A 23,946-nucleotide genomic window follows, 5' to 3' on the forward strand; every position below is an offset into this window, starting at 1 on the left:
ATGATATATTTAAGAGCACAGTCAGCCTGCTCCCAGGAACACCTCGGCTTGACATGAAAATTGGAAGTCGCCCCTCTGGGGCTCTCAGTGTGGTTCCTGAAGTGCTACTGGTTCTTAATTTATAGAGGTGCTTTTAAATACCTGGTCTGGTTCACTGTGGTTAAAGTCTCTGTATATTATGCTTTGATCTAAGTCATTCATATTCTAGCAATTTAGAGTATGAGCAGATTAATACATGGGTCTACAATCCTGTTTGCAAGGATATGTATTGCAACACTGTTTTTGCTAGCAAATTACACAGAACTACAAAAATCTCTCATTTAGGGACTAGATGTTAGAGAGATGAGTTGTTCCAGACAAACCATATCAAAGTAACACAAAACATGACAAATAAAAGTAATGCTTACTTTTTTTTTGTTTTTATGGACAGTATTTTCTCAGTGTTATGTAAAGCAAAATTAAAAGCATGTTTATTACCCTTTTAATTTATTGACCAGGTCCATACAACTTAAAAAATAGAACAAAGGGCTTGCTTAGCAAAGCCAACTTTAAGACCATGTTCTTAGTTTTCTCCTTCAAACCCCCAACCTTCTGGTCCCACAAGAATATCACCCTTGTGTTCTCACATACAAATTCTGGTTTCAAGATTTACTATTATGTGGAAAAGCTATATGTGGAAAGCTAGGAGATAAAAACTTTAAAATGTATCATTTTCATGTAAAAGTCTCCTATATAAATAAATCTGCATGGACTACCTCTGAATGGAAACAAAAGACATTGGTAATAGAATTGCCTTTGAGAAAGAGATACAGAGCTCTGGAAGTACTTGGTGAAAATAAGATTTACTTTCATTGTCATAAGTAAAGAATCCCACTTAGGTTAAGAGGTATTATCTCTGGTTAGTAAAGAAGTCCAAATGGCTATTTATTTATTTACAGCCCGTTACTCATCTTGAATTTATTCCATGTCATGAACTTGAATTTATTCCAAAGACAAAAAAATTGTGAAATATTTTCAAAGTATTTTCTAGCAAGAATACAAAGAAAAGCAAGGATGTATCCATATTTTGGTAACTGAGAGAGAAACAAAAATATGGATACATCCTTGCTTGTCTTTGTATTCTTGCTAGAAAATGCCTTCAAAATAATTACATCAGGATTATAGTACAATCCTGACTATAAATCTGGATGCTGACAATGGAACAGGGAAGAGGTAAAAATGACACATAACTAAAAAGGCAAATAAATGACTGGCAGAGAAAATAAATCTAGTTACAAATTAACCCACAAGAAGATTTCTCAGAATATATACTCAAATGGAAATTCAAAGACAATACAACAATATCTTGCTTTTATTGTTTATTTTGATGTCCTCTTAGATACAAGAATATGACCAAGCAAATAAACAAATAGTATTGTAACAAGAGATTCTCAGTTCCATTCATTAGATTTCAATAGCTGGTTTCTCCCAGAAACCTCTCTGGACTAGCCTCAGTCATTACCATACCATACAGACAGACAGATCTCTCTGGGCCTTTTGGCAGGAATTCTTTTCTTCCCCCCAGCACTTTGAAGGATTTGGGATGGAGAACCCTGTCCCATTCCCTTTGCACATTTTCCAGACAGTGGAAAATGTGTTTGGGAGAAGCAGATTGAAGTTCATCTTCTGGGGGCCTGTGAAAATATCGTTTCTTTGTAGATTGGTGAACTAATACAAAAAAGTCCTTCAATTATTGGATTGGTATTATATATCACCAGCCTTCTTCTCATGTTAACAATAAACTGCATAGACCAGTTTATAAAACTCCAAGAATGTGAGGTAGATCCTTCGTCTTTTAAGAAAATAGTACCTCTAAAACAAGGAATTTGTTTCATCCTTGGGTTGTTGCTAGTGGCAACAGAAAGAATGCACTGGAGTGTCATAATAATCCTCCATTAAATCCCTACTGTTTAAATTTTAATGCTATAATTCAGGAGCTGACAAAAGCCCATTGAGTGCGTCTATGGGGAGGAAAACAGACAGGCCCATTTTCTCAGGGGTGATACTATAGCAACATGAAATGAATTTGGGGTCAGGGAACAAGCAGTCTCCAGGCTTTGTTTGCATTTCCTGGCTAAAAGTAGAATCTAACATTATAAATTTTACCCAGCTAAGTAGTTATTTTGAGGAGCAGGAAGATAGCTCCCTTTGTACACTGTTTATAATGAAAACAGAGAGAAGGTAACAAAACCAGAATTGGAAGAAAGATTTGCCGACAAATATATTATTAAGTGACTCTCAAAGTGATCACTTTAGAAACCCCTAGATCCCTCTTATGCTTGACACCTAAACCCTCTCCCCTGGACAAATGATACTTTAGAGCATGGAGAAGTATTACAATTCCCAAAATGCCCTTTAAAAAGAAAGAAACAAAGTCTGGTCCACAGTCCCTGAAAGTAACCCTGTTACAGGCATAGAAAATAAGGCATGATCCGGTGTTGATTACATTTGGCTCTTTATAATGGTCCTTTTGTTTTAGAGGGAGGGTTTTTTCCTCCCAGAATAAGCAAATGCACCCGAATCACAATTGCCTATTGTGCACAAAAGGCAAAAACAAACAAACAAAATCCCCCAAAATACCCTACTTAATTCTCAGAAGTTTGTGTTACCAGCTTTCTTCTCCTAGATATCTGTTTTCAGTTTCAGGTTTTGTGTTAAATATTAGTACACTGAGTCAGTGTCCTGACTCAGTAACATAAAATACTAACATAAACTCAGTAACATAAAATATGAGGTGGATATCCAATAAGGTGTATCCAGTTACAGACTCTATTTATATGACTTGCAACATACAAAAGTGAAGAATGTTAGGTTTTTAAAGGTCTAGTCATAGATGGATATGCAGACAACTGAATAAAACTCAAAGCTGTTCCTTCTTTTCCATCCCTTCTTCTCGATATCTCTCCGCAACAACTAAAAATCTTTGTCCCAGAAATTCCCTGGCAGTCCGGTGGTTAGGACTTGAAGCTCTTACTGCTGAGGACCTGAGTTTTATCCTTGGTCTGGGAACTAAGATCCCACAAGCAGTGCAGTACATGACCAAAAATAAACAAAAAAATAAAAATAAAAATCCTTGCCCCTCCCAACCTTTCAAGATCTCTAGAATGCAAATCTATATCTGCAGTTCATCCTAAATATAGTGGCAATATTTTTAGTCACTTTCCTAAAGACAAAGTTTCTTCCCTGTTAAAAAATCTTCAATGCCTATGAGTGAATCAAATTTATACTCCTAAAATGTAATTGTTATTATAAGTAAGCCATGTTGTATAGCTTGCTCTTCCTTATTGTATCTTTATACTTTCCTCATAGTATAGTTACAGGAAGTATACGCCTCCTAGAAAATTATTTACTTACTTTCTTTTTTTCTTAAGCTCATGGGACATACCTAGAATTGTCTTTAGGAATTTAATTAATTTCTTCTAACAAATTGTGTATTATTGCCAAGTACAGGGACTATATACCCAATTATTTTCTTCCACCCACTTCACACTTGGAAAGAAATGTTTATTAAAGAAAATATTCTCTAAGCTACATTGCTTACCTGGCTCTTCCTATTATGTATACCAAACATATGATAATACCAACAAAAAGAAGCTATGGAATAAAAGATATTAATAAGTAATATATTATGATCAATTGTAAGTGTCTTCTGCTTATCATCTGCTTATCACTGAGGGATCCAGGTGGATGGGTGCTTCTTCTCTACACATATTTACATGATTGCTGAGTCAGGAAAAGAGAGCAAGGTGAACTATATCATGCCAACTTTGAAAACTTCTGTCCAAAAGTGACACATCTCTTCTGCTCATACTGCATAAAGGCAAAGAAAGTCACAATGCCAACCTGACTTCCAGAGGACAAAAAAATATAATCCTACTCATGTTACAGAGATGGAGACATTCTGAAATGGTTGGAAATGGCACTGTAACTACTGCCCCATATTTTCCCAAGAGTTAGAAGAAAACAAAAGCAATAAATTTCAAAATTTACTTAAAAATGGCAAAATAACTAGTTAGAAAATTTCCTCAGGTTGATTGATGATACTGCTCAAGAACCTTAGCAAACACCTTCCTCATAATGAAATTTTAAATATTTTACCATTAAGATTAAAGATCAGTTCAGTTCAGCAGCTCATTCATGTCCGACCCTTTATGACCCCATGGATTGCAGTATTCCAGGCTTCCCTGTTCATCACCAACTCCCAGAGCTTGCTCAAACCCATGCCCATTGAGTTGGTGATGCCATCCAACCATTCCATCCTCTGTCATCCCCTTCTCCTCCTCCCTTCAATCTTTCCCAGCATCAGGGTCTTTTCCAATGAGTCAGCTCTTCGCATGAGGTAGCCAAAGTATTGGAGTTTCAGCTTCAGCATCAGTTCTTCCAATGAATAGTCAGGACTGATTTCCTTTAGGATGGACTGGTTGGATCTCCTTACAGTCCAAGGGACTCTCAAGAGTCTTCTCCAACACCACAGTTCAAAACCATCAATTCTTTGATGCTCAGTTTTCTTTATATTTCAACTCTCAAATCCGTACATGACTATTGGAAAAACCATAGCCTTGACTAGACAGAACTTTGTTGGCAAAGTAATGTCTCTGCTTTTTAAAATGCTGTCTAGGTTGGTCATAGCTTTTCTTCCAAGGAGCCAGTGTCTTTTAATTTCATGGCTGCAGTCACCATCTACCGTGACTTTGGAGCCCAGAAAAATAAAGTCTGACACTGTTTCCACTGTTTCCCCATCTATTTGCCATGAAGTGATGGAACCAGATGCCATGATCTTAGTTTTTTGCATATTGAGTTTTAAGCCAACTTTTAAGCCAAGATTAAAGATAAGAATGGGTTCTCTATCTAGCTGTGACCAGCTGATGAGGCACGGTGGCATAGGGATGGTACCTTTGCCGGATTGGTGTGTCCCTTGAATACAAGAAAATGGAAACTGAACAGCCAGAGGAAACCTTTCCCAACACTGAAACCAATGGCGAATTTGGTAAATGCCCTGCAGAAGATATGGAAGAGGAACAAGCTTTTAAAAGATCTAGAAACACTGCTGAGATGGTTGAATTACACATTCTGCTTCAGAGCAAGAATGCTGGGGCAGTCATTGGAAAAGGAGGCAAGAATATTAAGGCTCTCCGCACAGACTCCCATGCCAGTGTTTCAGTCCCAGACAGCAGTGTCCCGGGCACATACTGAGTATCAGTGCTGATATTGAAACGATTGGAAAAATTCTGAAGAAAATCATCCCTACCTTGGAAGAGGGCCTGCAGTTGCCATCACCCACTGCAACCAGCCAGCTCCCGCTCGAATCTGATGCTGTGGAATGCTTACATTACCAACACTATAAAGGAAGCGACTTTGACTTCGAGTTGAGACTGTTGCTTCATCAGAGTCTGGCAGGGGGAATTATTGGAGTCGAAAGTGCTAAAATCAAAGAACTTCGAGAGAACACTCAGACAACAATCAAGCTTTTCCAGGAATGTTGTCCTCAATCTACTGACAGAGTCATTCTTATCGGAGGAAAACCAGATAGGGTTGCAGAGTGCATAAAGATCATCCTTGATCTTATATCAGAGTCTCCCATCAAAGGACGCGCTCAGCCTTACGATCCCAATTCTTATGATGAAACCTATGATTACGGTGGTTTTGCAATGATGTTTGATGACCGGCGTGGATGTCCCGTGGGGTTTCCCATGTGGGGAAGAGGTGGTTTTGACAGAATGCCACCTGGTCGGAGTGGGCGTCCCGTGCCTCCCTCCAGAAGAGATTATGATGATATGAGCCCTCGTCGAGGACCTCCTCCACCCCCTCCCGGACGAGGTGGCCAGGGGGGTAGTAGAGCTTGGAAGCTTCTTCTTCCACCACCCCCACCACCTAGAGGAGGAGATCTAATGGCCTAAGACAGAAGAGGAAGACCTGGAGACGGTTATGACGGCATGGTTGGTTTCAGTGCTGGTGAAACCTGGGACCCTGCAATAGATACATGGAGCCCATCAGAGTGGCGGATGGTTTATGGACCACAGGGTGGCTCTGGATATGATTATTCCTACGTAGGGGGTCGTGGCTTATATGGTGATCTTGGCGGACTTCTTATTACTGCACAAGTAACTATTCCCAAAGATTTGGCTGGATCTATTATTGGCAAAGGAGGTCAGCGGATTAAACAAATCCGTCATGAGTCAGGAGCTTTGATCAAAATTGATGAGCCTTTAGAAGGATCCGAAGATCGGATCATTACTGTTATAGGAACACAGGACCAGATACAGAATGCCCAGTATTTGGTGCAGAATAGTGTGAAGTAGTATGCAGGTGTTGAAGGATTCTAATGCAAGATATTTTTTCTTTTTTATAGTGTGAAGCAGTATTCTGGAAAGTTTTTCTAAGACTAGTGAAGAACTGAAGGACTCCTGCATATATATATATATATTTTAATCTGCTTCTGTTTAAAACGCCAACATTCCTCTGCTTCATAGGTGTTCTGCATTTGAGGAGGAATTATTGGAGTCAAAGGTGCTAAAATCAGACGTAATGTTCACCAGATGTAATGTTTTAGTTCCTTACAAACAGGGTGGGGGGTGGGGGGCGGGGGAGGGTGTGCAAAAACTAACATCGAAATTTTGAAACAGCAGCAGAGTGAGTGAATTTTAATTTTTGTTCATTGTAGGTCGTTTAAAGAAGTTCCCCCCATGTAATTATTGTGAACACTTTGCTTTGTGGCCACTGTGACATTTGGGGTGGTGGGACAGTGAGGAAAAGTAACAGTAGTCCATATGTCCCTGGCATCTATTCAGAGCAGTTTGCAGAATGTAATGCGCTTTTGTTAGAAATGTTTTATGATTTTTAAAATAAATTTAGTGAACCTATTTTTGGTGGTCTTTTTTTTTAAGATGGTCGTTTTTCAAACGGCTGAATTCTCTCCGGCCTACCCCCAAACGGAACACTAAGTTTAATTTTCAGTCCTCTGTTGGATATAAATAAATGGCATCTCTTCTTGGACTTAGGCAAAGTATCTTGACAATACTCAGTTCTGGTGATTTTTAATGATTTGAAGTTCATTGCTTGGGAGGAAATTCCACCACACATTCATGCTTCTAATAAGCTGGGGATTTTTGTTTGTTTTTGCAAATGCTTGCCCCTATTTTGCAGTGATTTTTTTGTTCGTTGATTCTGAAGAACCAAGGTGGGGAGCAACACAACCGATGGAATAGTGGTATAAGTTTACACCAGAAGCTTAATGACAAGTTTTATTAATCAGAATAATACTTGGTTATGGAAGTGACTGATGCTAAATAAATTCTGATTATTTTTTATTAGATACTTTCTCATGTATAGACTTAAACTGTCAGCTTGGCGGTGTCTATTAGTTAAACTTTGTAAAATACATTTTTTTCTTGTTTTTCCATTGTATGCAAATTGAAAGAAAAAGATGTACCATTTCTCTGTTGTATGTTGGATTATGTAGGAAATGTTTGTGAACAATTCAAAGAAAAAAAGGTGAAAAAAAATCTTGTGGATGTTTTGTGTAGTATTTCTTGGCATTTGTATTAATAGTTAAAAGTTCACTTCCAAACAAAGCTCCCATAATGCTAGGAAAAAAAAGCAAAGATAAGAATGTTTACTATCATTGCTATGATCAATACAAACTGCATGTCCTGGCCAAGATAGTAACACAAAAAAGAAAATGAGATATAAGTTTTAAAAGAGAAAAATAATTGCTATTTCTAAAGGTATGATATGAATTGTTGATACTGTTTATCTTTTTTGAATTATCTATCAGAATTATTAATAACTATGAGCAAATTAGCCATAAAAATTACTTTAAAAATCAAAAGTAGAATATCAGTGACCCGTGGAATAATAGCAAATGAACTAGCACTTGTATGACTGAAGTCTAAGAGAGAAGAAAAAGTATGGGACAAAAAAATTATTTAAGAAAATATTGTTTAAAATTTGTTAACTTTATTTTAAAAATATACCTATAATTATAAAAATTTAAGCAAACACCAAGCAGAAAGGAAAACAAGACTTAGGCCTATTATATTAAACTGCTGAAAGCCAGAGTTAAACAGAACATAAAAAGAGCAAGAGGAAAAATACACATGAAATACAGGGAATAAAATAAGAAGGCTGTTTTCTTACCAGAAACAGTGAAAATCATAAGGCAATGGAAAAATATCTTTTAAATTTATTAAGAATATATAAAATCTATCAATCTAGAAAAGGCATTGATCAGCAGATGTGTGCAAGACATATTTGAGGAAGTTCTTTTGGCTGAGAGTAAGTGATACCAGATGAAAATTTGATAATGAAGAGTGAAACATTTATAGTATTTATCACAGTATTTATACTGTGATACAGTTTGTGAAAATAAACAAATTAGATGAAAAAGATACACTTTTTTTTGAGAAAAACAACAAACCAAAGTGACAAATTTGAAAAAATAATTGTATAGTCCTATTAAGTAAATAAAATTCATAATTAAAAAGATAGCCAAAGGTACAAACTTCTAGTTATAAAATAAATAAGTTTGGGGGATGTAAAGTACTGCATGGTTACAGTTAATAATCCTGTATTGTATTTAAAGTTGCTGAAAGTAGAACAGTTTTTGTCACAGGGAAAAAATAATAACTGTGTCTGGTGATTGATGTTAACTAGACTTATTGTGGTCATCATTTCATATATATACATATACTAAATCATTATATTGTACACTTGAAATTGTTCAATAAAATAATGCATGTCAATAATACCTAAATAAAAATAAAAATCCTTCCTTCATAGAAAATGCTGGGCTCAGATGGCTTCATTGGTGAATTTTATCAAGCATTTAAACAAGAAATTATACCAATAATTGTCTTTTGATCTGTGTTTCCAGGGAAATTGGCATTTAAGGGAACAGTCTGAGTTTATTTGCTGAATAGACATATTTAGATTTGGGTCTGGCCACTAAAGAATTTCAGTATAATTTCAGCTGGGCTATAATACTGTTGAAGTTATCCATTTATCATTCAGTGAGCATCTGACACTGGTGCTTAGCTTCGGCTGGCTTCTCCCTTGCTACAGGCTGGTGTACAAGAAAAGGCATGAAAAACGTAGGAACAGGGCAGTGCTGTTGGACAAAAAGTCCACGTTATAATCTCCTGAAGATGACTAACGTCAGCATTGATATAAACAAAGTCAGGGTGTTGGAAAGAAAGAAAAGGAACTCTGGTAAATCTGAGCCTAGATCAAGGTAAGTCTTGCATTTCATAAACACATGCTTTAGGCCAAATATTTAATGGACTAAAACTAATCACAGGGTTCTTGTTGCAGGTAAAAGAGAAGTAAGAAATTTACATACATTTCTTTCTAGTTTTAAAAATTCCTATTCTAGCAGAAAATTTCCCAAAATGAAGGAGAATAGACACAACTGAGGAAGAGGAAGAGAAGTGTGCATCTGTCAGTAGCCATCTGAAAGACAAGCTTTCAAGGAAGAAAGAAGGTCTGGCAAGCTAAAGCAGCAGCCTTTCGCTGAATCTTCACCTGCACGGGCTGCAGTGTATGTAAATATAAGTAGTGTGGGTCAGATTCCCCACAAATTGACTCTGAGGGGAGTCTAGTCTACAGAAAGGTCTTGAGGTGTTGCTGTCAGGATCAATGTTTGTGTGAGATGGGAGGGAAGCAGAGTCAGGCCAAGGGAGAAGTTGGGCTGCTCTGTAGTAGCAACAAAAACCAAGGCAAGCCCAAGGGGAGCCATGAGTCTGGAATGGCTCTCTAGGTATACTCTGATTTGGGGAAGGGAGACCAGCTCTTCATATTGCATATCAGCAAGTCTTGGGATGCATCTTGTCCCCTGCAGGAGGAAGGATGATGGGCAATATGGCTGTTTTCACTGGACGGCAAATCCCAGGGAGAACTGATGGGTGATAGCTAACAGCCAGCAGCACATTCAGCTGAGGGAATTAGCACTTTCCTTCCTGGAAAAGGAACCTGGGCAATGCTTACTGCAGTCCACTTTTGCACAGCTTGGATCCCTTGCTTCATCTAAACCCTGAAGGTCTTCCTGCAGGAGGGGTGGGTCTCTTTCCTAGGGTAAACTTATTAGAGGAAAGTCAGTGAAGAAAGCTATAGCCTTCCTGGATGCAGGTAGGCTTGAGGCTACAACTGTGATATGCGTTAGTTTCCTTCCTCCATGATTTATCCTAGATTTTCTTCTCCCACTGCTCATACCTCTGCTGCCTTTGGTGGCTGAGTTGGTGGGGTGATCTAAAGTTTTATCTCTGATTATCTAAATCCCTGATCGAGTCCTTCTCAGACCTTGGCTACTGTATTTGTCTATTCACCATCACAATTGAGCAAAGAAGTGTTGAGATAACCAAGTGCCAAACATATTCCTCCCTGGCCTCAATGTTCCATAACAGCCTTCCTCCTGATGATCACATCAATTGCTTCTTTCAAGACTGTATTCCTCTCCTTGCCCACTGGCCCCTTGTCATGAGAAGTATGAAGTATATAGGCATAAATCATAGCTTACATTTCCAAGGTGGAAGTTCCTCACATATAGGAACTAAGACCAGTAAACACAGAGAGGCCAGAATCCAGAAAAGGAAGAAGAAACTCCCTATGGATCATTCCTACTTTCATCCCTTGGTCCCTGGCACTGTGTATTCTATTTAACTAATGGGGCACAGCGCTATGTATTGGTTGTTAATCTGAGTACATATCGCATCCTGGAAGATGACTACCTATCCTTGCATGGTATCATTTTTTAACTTGTGCCTTTTCTATGCCATCTGTGTAAGCTATTCAATTGTTCTTCAATGTCAGCTGGTTTGGATGCTGTGGTACATGACAAGACCAGCTGATCTCATGACTGCGGGCCCATGGTTGCACCTCCTTAGTCAATGGTTTCTGAACAGTGACGTCGTCACACTTTGCCTGAGACAACTCTTCGTTACAGGCAATTGTCCTGTACGTTGTGTTTAGCAGCAACCCTGACTGCTGGCCACTAGATGTCAGTAGCCTCCTCCTAGTTGCGAGAACCAACTATGTCGGCGACACTGTCAAATATCCCCTTGGGTGGGGGGAAATATTGCCCCTGGTTAAGAACCATTGCCTCAGCCTGAAGCAATGTCATATGGGATTCCACGTGGGTGGATTCAACTTTCTGTAATCACACGGAAAATGGTGCTGCCTGAGATTCTCCAGACAGGAAAGGCAAATCCAAACCTAGAATACATAGAGATGCAAAGAGTGTTCAAAATAAATTGCAGTTTTTTTTCCAGCTTGGAAACAGTTCAATGCAGTTAACTTGCCACACCAGGTGGCTGGTTAGCTTCCGGAAGGGATGGTGCTGTACGTGGGAGTCAGCATTGATCTCTCTTGCCAGCCTCAGCAAATGGGAGCTCATGTAGTCAGACCCACGCATAGCCTCCATTCTCTGGACACTATGGTGACTCTGTTCATTGTGCCTCGTGTTCAAACACTGTGAGCTCTGATGACACAGAGGCGGTTGACGTGGACCTGCTGACACTTTGTGTACTGTGATTACTTGGTTGTTTAACTCCTGTCCAGAGTAGACGCCCTCCACACGCAATGCCAAGATCCTCACACTGTGTGCCCTCTCCCATTGCTCCATCCATGTACCATGACTGATCTCTCCATCTTTACCCTCTCAAGCTACTTGCCACCCATGAAACTGCATAGATTTTAATCTTGGGCCATTCTTTTCTCACCAAAAGATGATCAGTTGTACCACCTGGAGCTCTGGCTATCAGAAAGATTCGCCCCACCACTGTCTTTAAAGGCCACCATGTAGTGAAGTTCTGATCCATGTTTAGCTTACGTGCAAGTACTGGGATGACAGTTCATAAACCATCTTTGCTCTTTGCCTCCTTTGTCAGCTGTCCTAAGGCAGCCCCTACACAATGTAAATAAATGTTGGTTAAGAAACTGGTGTATGAAATGGGAGTCGGGACCAGATTGTGCTGCTTACTTGAGTCTTCTGGTGTTGCTGTTGTTCAGTTGCTAAGTCGTGTCCGACCCTTTGTGACCCTGTGGACTGTAGCACACCAGGCTTCCTTGACCCTCACTATCTCCCGGACTTTACTCAAACTCATGTCCATTGTGTCAATGATGCCATCCAACCACCTCATCATCTGTTGCCCGCTTCTCCTCTTACGCTCAACCTTTCCCAGCATCAGGGTCTTTTCCAATGAGTCAGCTCTTTGCATCAGCTGGCCAAAATATTGGAGCTTCAGCTTCAGCATCAGTATTTCCAATGAATATTCAGGGTTGATTTCCTTTAGGATTGACTGGTTTGATCTCCTTGCAGTCCAAGGGACTCTCAAGAGTCTTCTCCAACATCACAGCTCGAAAGCTCCAATTCTTCACTGCTAAGCCTTGATCCCCGGTGGCTCAGTGGCAAAGAATCTGCCTACAATGCAGGAGCTGCAGGAGATGTGGATTCAGTCCCGAGGTAGGGAAGATCCCCTGGAGGAGGGCATGACAACCCACTCCAGTATCCTTGCCTGGAGAATCCCATAGACAGAGGAATCTGGCAGCCCACAGTCCCTAAGGATCGCAAAGAGTCGGACATGACTGAAGTGACTTAGCACACACAAGCCTTCTCAATGGTCCTACTCTCACATCTGTATATGACTACCAGAAAAAGTATAGCTTTGACTATATGGATCTTTGTTGGCAAAGTGATGTCTCTGCTTTTTTAATACTCTGTCTATGTTTCTCATAGCTTTTCTTCCAAGGAGCAAGTGTCTTAATTTCATGGCTGCAGTCATTGTCTGCAGTGATTTTGGAGCCCAAGAAAATAAAATCTGTCACTGTTTTCACGTTTTCCCCATTTGCCATAAAGCAATGTGCTTGTGCCTAATCCTTGTACCATTTTCATCATAAGAGTGGGCGGGTCTTATAAAGTATATAATTTTGAACTATTTGACTCCTTTGTTTAGTTCTAAAATGAAAGGTTGAATTAAATAAACTATAACATCTCTTACAATTCTAGAATTTTATGAGAAGAAGCATAATTTTGTGTTTAGAATGATGGTTGACGTTGGCAGCTTTGTTTTATGACCATAAGTTCATTGCGTGGCCTCATCTATGACCTCCTCTATGTGCCTATTTATCATCATCCCAGGTGGTACTAGTGGTAAAAATCTGCCTGCCAATGCAAGAGACAAAAGTGATGCGCGTTCTAACCCTGGGTTGGGTTAGATACTCTGGAGGAGGAAATGGTATCCCATTCCAGTATTCGTGCCTGGAAAATTCCACGGGCAAAAGAGCCCGTGGGCAGCCCGTGGGCTACCGTTCACGGGGCTGCAAAGAGTCAGGCACAACTGAGTGACTGAGCAGACACAACCAATTAAATAATAACAGCGAGGAAACAAACATTCTCAAAGCCAATAAAATTGCCTGTGTCCACAACAACATTGTTTCAAGTATTCACCAATCAGTTTCTTGTACCAAGTTACCCAATCACCTACACACCCAGTTTATAGTAAATGTTATTTTTAAGATTATAGAATAAAGCATTTCCTTTGGAGAAAACTTAAAAATGAGAGCTGATGGAGTCAGAGACAGATTGAGATGGAGGCTACAAGACATGAGGATTGCTGCTTATTTATTTGCAATGAACAAACTATTTTAAAGTTGACTAACAGAAGAATTGATGCTTTTGAACTGTGGTGTTGGAGAAGACTCTTGAGAGTCCCTTGGGCTGCAAGAAGATCCAACCAGTCCATCCTAAATGAGATCAGTCCTGGGTGTTCATTGGAAGGACTGATGCTGAAGCTGAAACTCCAATATTTTGGCCACTTCATGCGAAGAGTTGACTCACTGGAAAAGACCCTGATGCTGGGAAGGACTGGGGGCAGGAGGAGAAGGGGACGACAGAGGATGAGATGGCTGGATGGCATCACCAACTCGATGGACATGGGTTTGGGTGGACTCCGGGAGTTGATGATGGACAGGGAGGCCTGGAGTGCTGTGGTTCATGGGGTCGCAAAGAGTCGGGCACGACTGAGCGACTGAACTGAACTGAACTGAACAGCATTATGAGAAAAGTAATATTGTAGTTAAACACACTGTATTAGCAAGGGTTCTCCAGAGAAACAGAACCAATAGGGTATATGTATGTAAATATAAGCATATTGAGTTGCTTCAGTCGTGTCTGACTCTTTGCTGCTTTTCTATCCATGGGATTCTCCAGGCAAGAATACCAAAGTGGGTTGCCATGCCCTCCTCTGGGGCATCTTCCAGACCCAGGGATTGAACCTGCATTTCTTACATCTCCTGCATTGGCAAGTGGGCTCTTTACCATTAGCACCACCTGGGAAGCCCATGTGTATGTGTGTGTATGTGTGGGGTGTGTGTGGGGGAGGGGGATGTGTGTGGGGGGTGGTGTATGTGTGTGTATTGATAATTGCAAGGTGTTTGCTAAGGTTTATATGAATTGCCCAATGAAATGAATGTCTTGATCACTGCAGATTGTGGAAAATATACCCCAAGTGAGAAACACATTTTCTAACAGTTTCTTTCTGACTGTGAGGGCATCAGCCTTCTGGCAATAGAAGGCTTCAACCTATCTGGAAAATATTTACAATAACAAGAAGATACTGACAACCCTCACTAAGTGGTGGGTGGATGAAGCCCAACTGCATCTGTTGAAAGGGTCCAGAAAGAGGGGATCTGAGGCTCTGCCCAGTTAGATGTTTCTGGCAGACTAGTTTTGAAATTTTATAGACGTCTCCCCACCAGTGTCTTCAGATGTCATGTGACTCTGTTTACTATGATATTAACTTTATTATGGTAGTCTAAAATTGAAACCTCAGTATCTCTGTGGAATATCTGTGTTTATCTATTACCACACTCTCTTGATTACTGTAGCTTATGGTAAATCTTAAAGTTGTGTAGTATCAGTCTTCTGATTAATTATTCTCCTTCAGTACTGTGTTGGCTCTTTCACGTCTTTTACCTCTCTTTCGAATCACAAAATAATTTGCTGAAATTCGGATTGGAGTGGCAATGAATGTATAGATCAATTTGGGAGGAACCGGCATCTTGGCAATATTGTCTTCTATTTGTGCACATGGACTATTTCTCCATTTATTTAGTTCTTTAAAAAAAATTTCATTCATCAGAATTTTGCAGTTTCCCCCATATAGATCTTAAACATATTTTGTTAGGCTTATACCTGAGTGTTTCGCCTTTTTTGGGGTGTTATGTTATGTATGGTTCTTATTTCCTTTCTTGCTGTTTTGCATTGAGTAGAACTTCCAGCACTGTTTGCAAAAAAGCAGTCAGACAGCCTGGTTTGTTCCTGATCTCAGGTGGAAAGCATTTAGTCTTCTTATCACTACGGGTATCTTTGCTGCAGGGTTTTTTGCTTTTGTAGATGCTCTTTATAAAGTTGTGGAAACTCCCCTTTGTTTCTTATTTTCTGACACCTTTTATCATGAATGAATATAGAATTTTTGTCAAATGCATGTTCTGCCTCAACTGATATTATCCTGTGACTTTTTTTGTCACTCAGCCTATTAACATGGTGGATTACATTATTGATTTTCAAGTAGTGAACTAACCTTGTAGCCCTGAAATAAACCATGTTTTGTCATGATCTATAATTCTTTTTTATATATTACTGCATTCTATTTGCTAATATTTTGTTAAGAATTTTTGCATCTATATTCATAAAGGTTATTAGTCTTCACTTTTTAAATTATCTTAGTACTGCTTTGGTATCAGGATAATATTAGCTTATAAAACTAAATGGAAAATGTTTTTTGCTATTCAATTTTCAGAAAAATATTGGGTATAATGAATGGTTCTTTCAACATCTGTATAATTAGTTTTAAAATTATGAATTCAATTTCCTTACTAGATTTTGGACTATTCTAATTCTATATTTAATATTGAGGGAATTGTGGTAGCTTGTGCTTTTTGAGAATCTGGTCCATCTAGTGTAAGTTATTCAATTTACATATGTAGATTATTGATTTGGGATATTTGCTTCTTTCTAATATAAACATTTAGGGTTAATAAAATTTCCCCTCAGAACTATATTTGTTATGTCAAACAAATTTTATGTTGTGTTTTAGTTTTCATTCGGTTCAATGTATTTTTTATTTCCCTTGAGACTTCCTCTTTGACTCATGTTTTCAAATGTGTTGTTTAGTTTCCAAGTGGTTGGAGGTTTTCCTGTTATCTTTTTGTTATTTGTATCTAGTTTGACTCCAATGTGGCAAGAGATCACAGTTTGTGTGTCATTTTCATTATTTCAAATTTGCTGTAGTTTGTTTTATTGCCCAGGATGTGGTCTATCCAGTATATGTCCTATGGTTCCTTGAGAAAACTGCATATTCTGCTGCTGGTGGTTGACTATTCTACAAACATCAGTTTGAGCTTGTGGGTTAATGATGTTTTTAAGTTCTTTTATATCCTTGCTGATTTCCTATCTAGTTGTTTTATCAATTGCTGAGAGAAGGATATTGAAATCTTCAACTATAATGGTGGGCTTGTTTAGTTCTCTTTATATTAATAGTTCTACCAGCTTTTGTTTCACATATTTTATTGTGCTGTTCTTTGGTACACGTGCATTTAGAATTGCTATACGTTCTTGGAGAATTGATCTTTTAACATAATATAATGTCCCTGGTAATTTCATTTGCTCAGTTAGCTTCTTCTGACACTACTCTGGCAGGTGAAGTGCACACATCACTTCATTATTGCTAGAAGTATTTTTTGTTTTCTGCTCAGCCTCTGTTGACTCCTGAAAAGAGGAGGAGCTCCTCATCACTGCTAGACATGGATGAGAATTCAGCCTCTCCATTAGCACCATCCTATACCACTGGCTGGTAGAGAGATGAGTGCTTCCTATTGCTCCCTCATGGGATATTGGAGGGTGGAGTCTCATTACTGCTGGGTGATGGTGAAGGTCCCGATGCTCCGCTAGACTTCCTCTGACAACACCTCAGTGTTAGAGGGCACTCCTCACGTCCTGGTGATGGTGGAAGTCTAGACTCCCCTGTCAGCCTTTACCAAGGGTGGGAAGTGGGACCAAAGTTACTTTTTTTCCCCCTGGGATATTTAGCTAAAGTAGCCCAGTGGTAAAGAATTGGCCTGCCAAGGAGATACAGCTCCAATCCCTGGGTTAGAAGATCCCCTGGAGAAGGAAATGGCAACCCACTCCAGTATTCTTGCTTAGAAAATCCCAGGGACAGAGGAGCCTGGTGTTGCTACAGTCCATAGGGTTGCAAAAGAGTGAGTGACTAAGCAGCAGCCACAAGTAGCTAAAGGTGAGCCTCTTCTGTCTAAACATTTTCTGTCTTGCTGGACTGCCCATTCCTGGTCCTTTAGCTAAACAGAGTAGGCCTCTGCTATGACTTGTTTAGTTTGCATCTATTTTCTTGGTTGGCTGTTTCTTTGGCTCCAAGTCTTGAGTGTATAAGCAAAAGTGGAAACACAGAGAACTCATCAATGTGTCGTTTCTTAGGTCTTGAGGTCCCTAGTCTAACTTCTCTCAACTCCCCTTTCAGAGTCTTCTTATGTTTTGTTTTATACATAGTGACTAGAACTTTTAATTGTTCATAGTGAGAAGAATAAGGAAAAGTATGTCTACTATATTTGCATAAGTGGAAATCTCCTTTGACTATTTTGACTGATGCTGTATAAGCATTCTCATTTTAAAGAGAGAGTTTGAAATCAGCTCCATTTACTTTATTACTTGAGTATAAGATGACCTCTTTCCACATACGCTTGGATGTAAAGAATGTGAATTATCTTAAGTGCAGTCAAGTTTAGCCCGTTCTCTTTGGAAAGACTCTACGGGGTCAGTGACACATGTATCATACACGGGGACCCCAGCCCCATGTATATATAGCAACTTCTGATCTAATGACAATATAACAAATCCAGCCAATATGTAAGAAATGCATAATATAAACTGGCCTTTCAGGCAGTAAGTTTGAGGAGGAAATGAAAAACAAAAACCATTTTATTCATGAAACTTCTAACACTGACTATAACAATAACCTCTGGAAAAGGTACGGTGCCATGTTACAAAAGTTCTCTAGCTTATTTATCTGAGTAACATAAAAGTTCTAGTGTTTTTTAGGATACGATTTAGAAATACATGTAATTGATGTCATGATATAAATCTAGATAAATTTTAATAGCAGGAGATATGTTTTTATTCAATAAAAAAGCAACTCTGAGCACAAGATACAAACTAAAAGTCCTAGAACATTTTTTTACGATTTTTTTCTTTTAAAAATCTATAATTGTTAGAAAAATCTTCTAACTCTATAATTGTCTTTAGGGAAGCAGAGTACAAAGTTTTAAGAAATACATTTGGGAAAATACTTGAAACTTAAAAACTATGTTTTTAAATTTTGAAAGAGCAAGTACTACTTTGTTATAAGAAAAGATAGCTTGATACTTCACAGATATTTAATGACTTTGTAGAAAGCACAAAACTGAAAAAGCTCTGATAAATGAATTGTTGTTTGATTTGGGTCTGAGTCTCCGTTGTTCACTTGAACTGTATCTCTACATTCAATATTGTGCTTTGAAATTTCAGTGTGGCCTAGATAGAAGGAAGAGATGAAGGAAGGAGAAAAGGAAAGAATGCAGAAAGAGAAGGAAGGAAGAAAGGGAGGGAGGGAGGAAAAGAAGATTCAAATATTTCAAATAAATCAGCACTTGTGAGAAAAGGCCACTGTTTTTCATGCACATGCTTGACTTAAGAAAAAGGCAAAATACATTTAGAAGACTGTACAATTTTTTTTTTTTTGCCTTCTCAGCTTTCATTTCCATTCACCTGGTAACAGCACCCAAAGTGTATGGGTCAAGTGGTAAGCCCATTACCCAAACTGGGTCAATAAGCAACTTACAATACACAGGCTTCCCTGGTGGACCAGTGGTAAAGAATCTGCCTGCCAACGCAGGGGACACGGGTTCGATCTATGGGTGGGGAAGATCCCACTTGCCGTGGAGCAACTAAGCCCTCACGCTACAACGATTGAGCCTGTGCTCTAGAACCTGGGAGCCACAACTCCTGAAGCTCTCACGCTCTAGAGCCCACACTCCACAGACAGCAAATCCACCAAAATGAGAAGCCTGCATGCTATAACTAGAGAGTAGCTCCCACTTGCCACAACTAGAGAAAAGCCCCCGCAGCAACGGAGACCAGCACAGCCAAAAATAAATAATATATGAATAAATAAACTTTAAAAAAAAATCTTAAAAAAAAATTTTAAAAAGTTACTTACAATACAGAATGTTAAAAACTTTAGTAAGATGCGATAAAGCAACAATATTTTCCACCCAAAACTTTATTCATTAGACTCATTCAACTAAAATATAAAGTCTAAAATCATTTTGAATGAAATCCATCTTAATCTCTAGATTGAGTGATGTCCAATAGTCTTTCAGAGTATTTACCAGTATTTACCTAAAAATGCCCCGGTTTCCATAGGTGACTATGATTCCAATTCCATATTAACTCCAATATCCATAAGGATGTTTACTGCTGGAAAAATGTCTTTCTCCTTGAAAAAAATTCAACCAGAGTGCTAAAGACAAATGTCCTCTGAAAAAATTAAGGTAATTGGTCTGCCTTAAATGGCACAGGCTAGAATTCCACAGACAAACCACTGTCATAACTCTCCACTGGATCATCTAAACAGGTAGGCTGTTCATGAGACTTGCGTAGAATTTGCACTATGTTTCAGGGGAATGTTTGTGGTCTCCTGTAGACTATTTTATAACGTTTTTCAAAAAAAAAATAAAAACTTCTAAGAAATCATATTCACTGTAGGTATTACTTGAAGGTACCAGAAGGCATCAGCTTTTGGTTAGAGGGAAATATTTCTGCTGAAAGAGAGCAAAGAACAGAAAAATATGCAACTTCTAAAGGATTAAAGTCACATTCTACAGTTCATATTTTTTTCTTGACTGGACTTTTTATTTTATTTTTTTCATGATATCTTCTTTTTTTAACAGTCTTCTTTAAAAACTGGATTACCATAGTTGAAAATCAGAACCAGTGGGTACACTAGAGTTGAAAATTCTGGACAATTTCATCATTTTCTTTTATTTTAGAATTACATTGACTAAATATGGAGATATAAAATATTAGGTTGAGAGAAAATTTATTCAGTTATTGGGTAAATAATTCCACAAGAGGCATTGGTTATGATGAATTAATACCACCACAGCATGGGTATTTAAAGCAATATTCAACATTTAGAAAAATGTGTCTTTAAGTGGGAAAACCTAACAGATAGAAAAGTATAAAAGTGATGGTTCATAAGCCACCTTTACTTTCATTGTTCTGTACTACAGGCAGGCACTTATCCTCCACACCGAGCAGGCCAATCACCTTACTTTCTGTCAGACCCAGTCTTTTCTGGGTCATCAGGCAAGGCAAATATTTTCATCTGAAATGTCACTGCAAAGTAAAACACATAATTTGTGACATTTCTCAATAAAACATATTTCTAAACAGCTATCCAGTTTCCTATATAATAGAGGAAGAGAAAAAGTACATTTTCCACAGATCACCAGGAATAGGGTATGGAATGAGATAAGTTTCAAGAGAATAGTATCTTTTGGAAAGATTCCAGTATGGAACTCTCATTAGTAGATGATTAAGAACAGAATCTGCATTCAGGTCCCTGGAAACTTATTCTGCCTTGACACACTGCCCCTTCAAAATAAGTATATTAATCAATAATACAGAAATGAAATCAGAAAAATATCTATTAAATTTTTATTTTATTTATTTATTTATTTTGGCTGCTCTGTGTGGCATGAGGAATCTTTGTTCCCTGACCAGAGATTGAAATTTGCACCTTGTGTTGGGAATGTGGAGTCTTAACCTCTGGACTGCCAGGGAGTCCCTAGCTATCAAATTTTTAAAATTAACAAAGGTTTCTCTTTTTAAAAAATTCCCATATTCTACAAGCAAAAAGATAATGACTCTTACAGTTTTATGGTGTGTTTTTATCTGATTTATTTTTCTATTTTAGCTTTAAAAAAATTGTAGTTGTACTAATGTAGCATCATGTAATTTTAGATCCTGCTTTCCCACTGAACTTTATAATAATCACATACTACAGATTCAAAAATTTTGTATTAATAAATATACCTGGGTGATGTTTCCTTGAACTGGATGGTCTATAGGATTCAAGAAGAATCCTGAGAAGAAAACCTCAATGGCAAAGTGTGAACAGGCAGAAGAATTGCCAATAATGGGCAAAAAAGCTACTGCTATGATGTTGCAACTTTCAGAGCCAAGGAATAAGTCTTGAAAATTTTGAGACTGGCTTGCCCAAATATCAGATTTGAGGAAATCTTTAGGTTCACATTTTTCCTGGACTAGCCTGTCTTTGACTCTTTATCCTTATATAGAAATAGCTGGACTGGTCACATTTTACAAAGAAATGGAGAAAAGATTTTTCAGGCCAAATCAAATTTTCTGTTTCTGTTTCTCCCAAATTATTTTCAGATGCAAGAAAAAGCAAACCACACAGAAGAACTGTGCACTGCAAAGAAGCTGGAATTCAAGTCTTCATCGAAGGGAGGGAACAAACTTTGAATAATTCAACCACAAACTATGTGAACCGCAAACAAGTATAAACACACAGGTAGACACAACACACAAATGCGTGCACATACACACACACACACACTGACACAGGTCTGCCCTTTTCCCAGGAATTTTCTTCAATGTATTTTTTTTTAAAAGCTTATAACATCCAAGTAAAAGTATATAAAAGCTTCAAAAAATATATAAAAATATTTCCATATTTAAATGCTTGCTTTTACAAATATTGTGAATATTATAAAAAATAAATTCTAAAAATATAAAAATAGAAACCATACAGGCAAAGTTTTTTAATGATCAGGCCATTCATAGTCAATTAAAGTTGAAAATATGCCTCAAATCTTCCTTTAGGATACAGCTCCAAGATCTTCCCTAAAATGTAAGAGTTTCTAGCATAAATTGTGTTCTCCTCCTCTATCATATGGGTTCATTTGTGCAGAGGACAGAAAATTTCTACCAAATATAGGACAGATAGGGATAAAGATACCCACCAGATTGTCTTTTTCTTGGGTGCAAACAATTAAGTCAAAGCTAGGCAATTAAAGCATCACTGTCTAATAAAATTTAAAAGATACCTGGTTATGCAAAATTATAGATTTTTAGCAATATTTTGACTTTTTTATTTTCTCAGATAAAATTTACATTTTCACTGAACTATGTAATTTCTTTTAGATACCTTCAGAGTAAATTGAGAAACTCAATATGACTTCCAAATCTCTTGGGAAAATAGTAATGTCATATTTCTTGAATGATTTGTAGCTCTCAAAAACCTGGTACTATACAATTATGATTGGCACCATTCCTTTCTTCCTTATTCCTTCACTGCCTTATATGTGTCAAGTAAGGGCTTTGGTGTCACAGATTTCTACATGCATATGATAGCATATATCCGTGAAGGGCTTTCATCTGTCTGGAGGTAAGCAAATAATTTAAAATGTGATTAAGCACTTTTATTTTTGAGAATATGGTAGGTTAGTTGTCCAGAAAAACTCCTCCAGAAAATAATACCAATAAATATGGAATAAATTTTTAAAAATAATATACTTTTATATTCCTTGTCTGAGATCATGAGAAAGTAAAGGAAATCTTGAAAAGCAGATGGCAAAAAGGTGTGAATACAGAAAAGCAGACAATTTCCAAAATCACTGGTGCCATGAAAGCATCTACTGTACCTGGTGACTCACAGTTGCGTGGTCGAGCAGACAAAAAGCCAGAAGTCTTTTCAAGTGGATATAAAAACAAAGAGACAGTCCAGAACCAAAAGCTTCCCAAAATGATACACTAGTAGATGAACTAGGAAATAACATTTTCACAAGGAGACTAAAGACGTACAAGAAAGTATGAATGAAAGTCATCAGAAAAATCCAACTCGATATATTGTAGATTTGGGAAAGACACATTCAGACTATGAAATGACTAGCAAGCATATGTTTCAAGAATTAAGAAAATATCAAGATTATGAAACAGGACAAGAGTTTCTGTGTGTGTGTCTGTGTTTTTAAAAATCACCAAGAAGTTAATGAATCTGAAAATCAAGTCATCACTGAAACTATAGAACAGGGGCAGAGAGAGTAAACATCTGGAAAATAATTAAGCAAAAATAAAGCAGGAAATGTAACTGAAATTTCAGATGGAGAGAGAGAGAATGAGAACAAGGAAATACTCAAATGGTTAATTATTTAGGATTTTCTAGTATTACCATTAGATAGCAGTCATTCTGTATATGGCCCTTACTTTATATGACTCTGTGTATACTCTTGATTAACTGTGTTTAGTCAGAAAAAGAGAGGCTAAGTTAACTGAGTGAAATACACAGATCAGTTTCATCCTTTATTAGCAAAGTTTGCCTGTAATAAAAACTAACAGATCACTTCTAAAATTTAATACACATTTAAGCACAGAGCCCATATTTTTGAGCATGTACACAAATGGTGATGACACAGGATGGAATGGAATGTGAAATGACAGAGGTGAAAACAAAGTCCTGCATGGAAGCAACCTAGATGCCCATCAGCAGATGAATGGATAAGGAAGCTGTGGTACCTATACACCATGGAATATTACTCAGTCATTAAAAAGAATTCGTTTGAATCAGCTCTAATGAAATGGATGAAACTGGAGCCCATTATACAGAGTGAAGTAAGCCAGAAAGATAAAGAACATTACAGCATACTAACACATATATATGGAATTTAGAAAGATGGTAACGATAACCCTATATGCAAAACAGAAAAAGAGACACAGATATACAGAACAGACTTTTGGACTCTGTGGGAGAAGGCGAGGGTGGGATGTTTTGAGAGAACAGC

General features: G+C 37.9%; 1 pseudogene; it reads left to right on the top strand.

Moving 5' to 3' along the window:
- The first annotated feature begins 4,884 nt into the window (after window positions 1–4,884).
- LOC136163360 (heterogeneous nuclear ribonucleoprotein K-like) lies at window positions 4,885–6,475 on the top strand (annotated as a pseudogene).
- The last annotated feature ends 17,471 nt before the right edge of the window (window positions 6,476–23,946 follow it).

This window comes from Muntiacus reevesi, chromosome 3, assembly GCF_963930625.1.
Source record: "Muntiacus reevesi chromosome 3, mMunRee1.1, whole genome shotgun sequence".
NCBI lineage: Eukaryota > Metazoa > Chordata > Mammalia > Artiodactyla > Cervidae > Muntiacus > Muntiacus reevesi.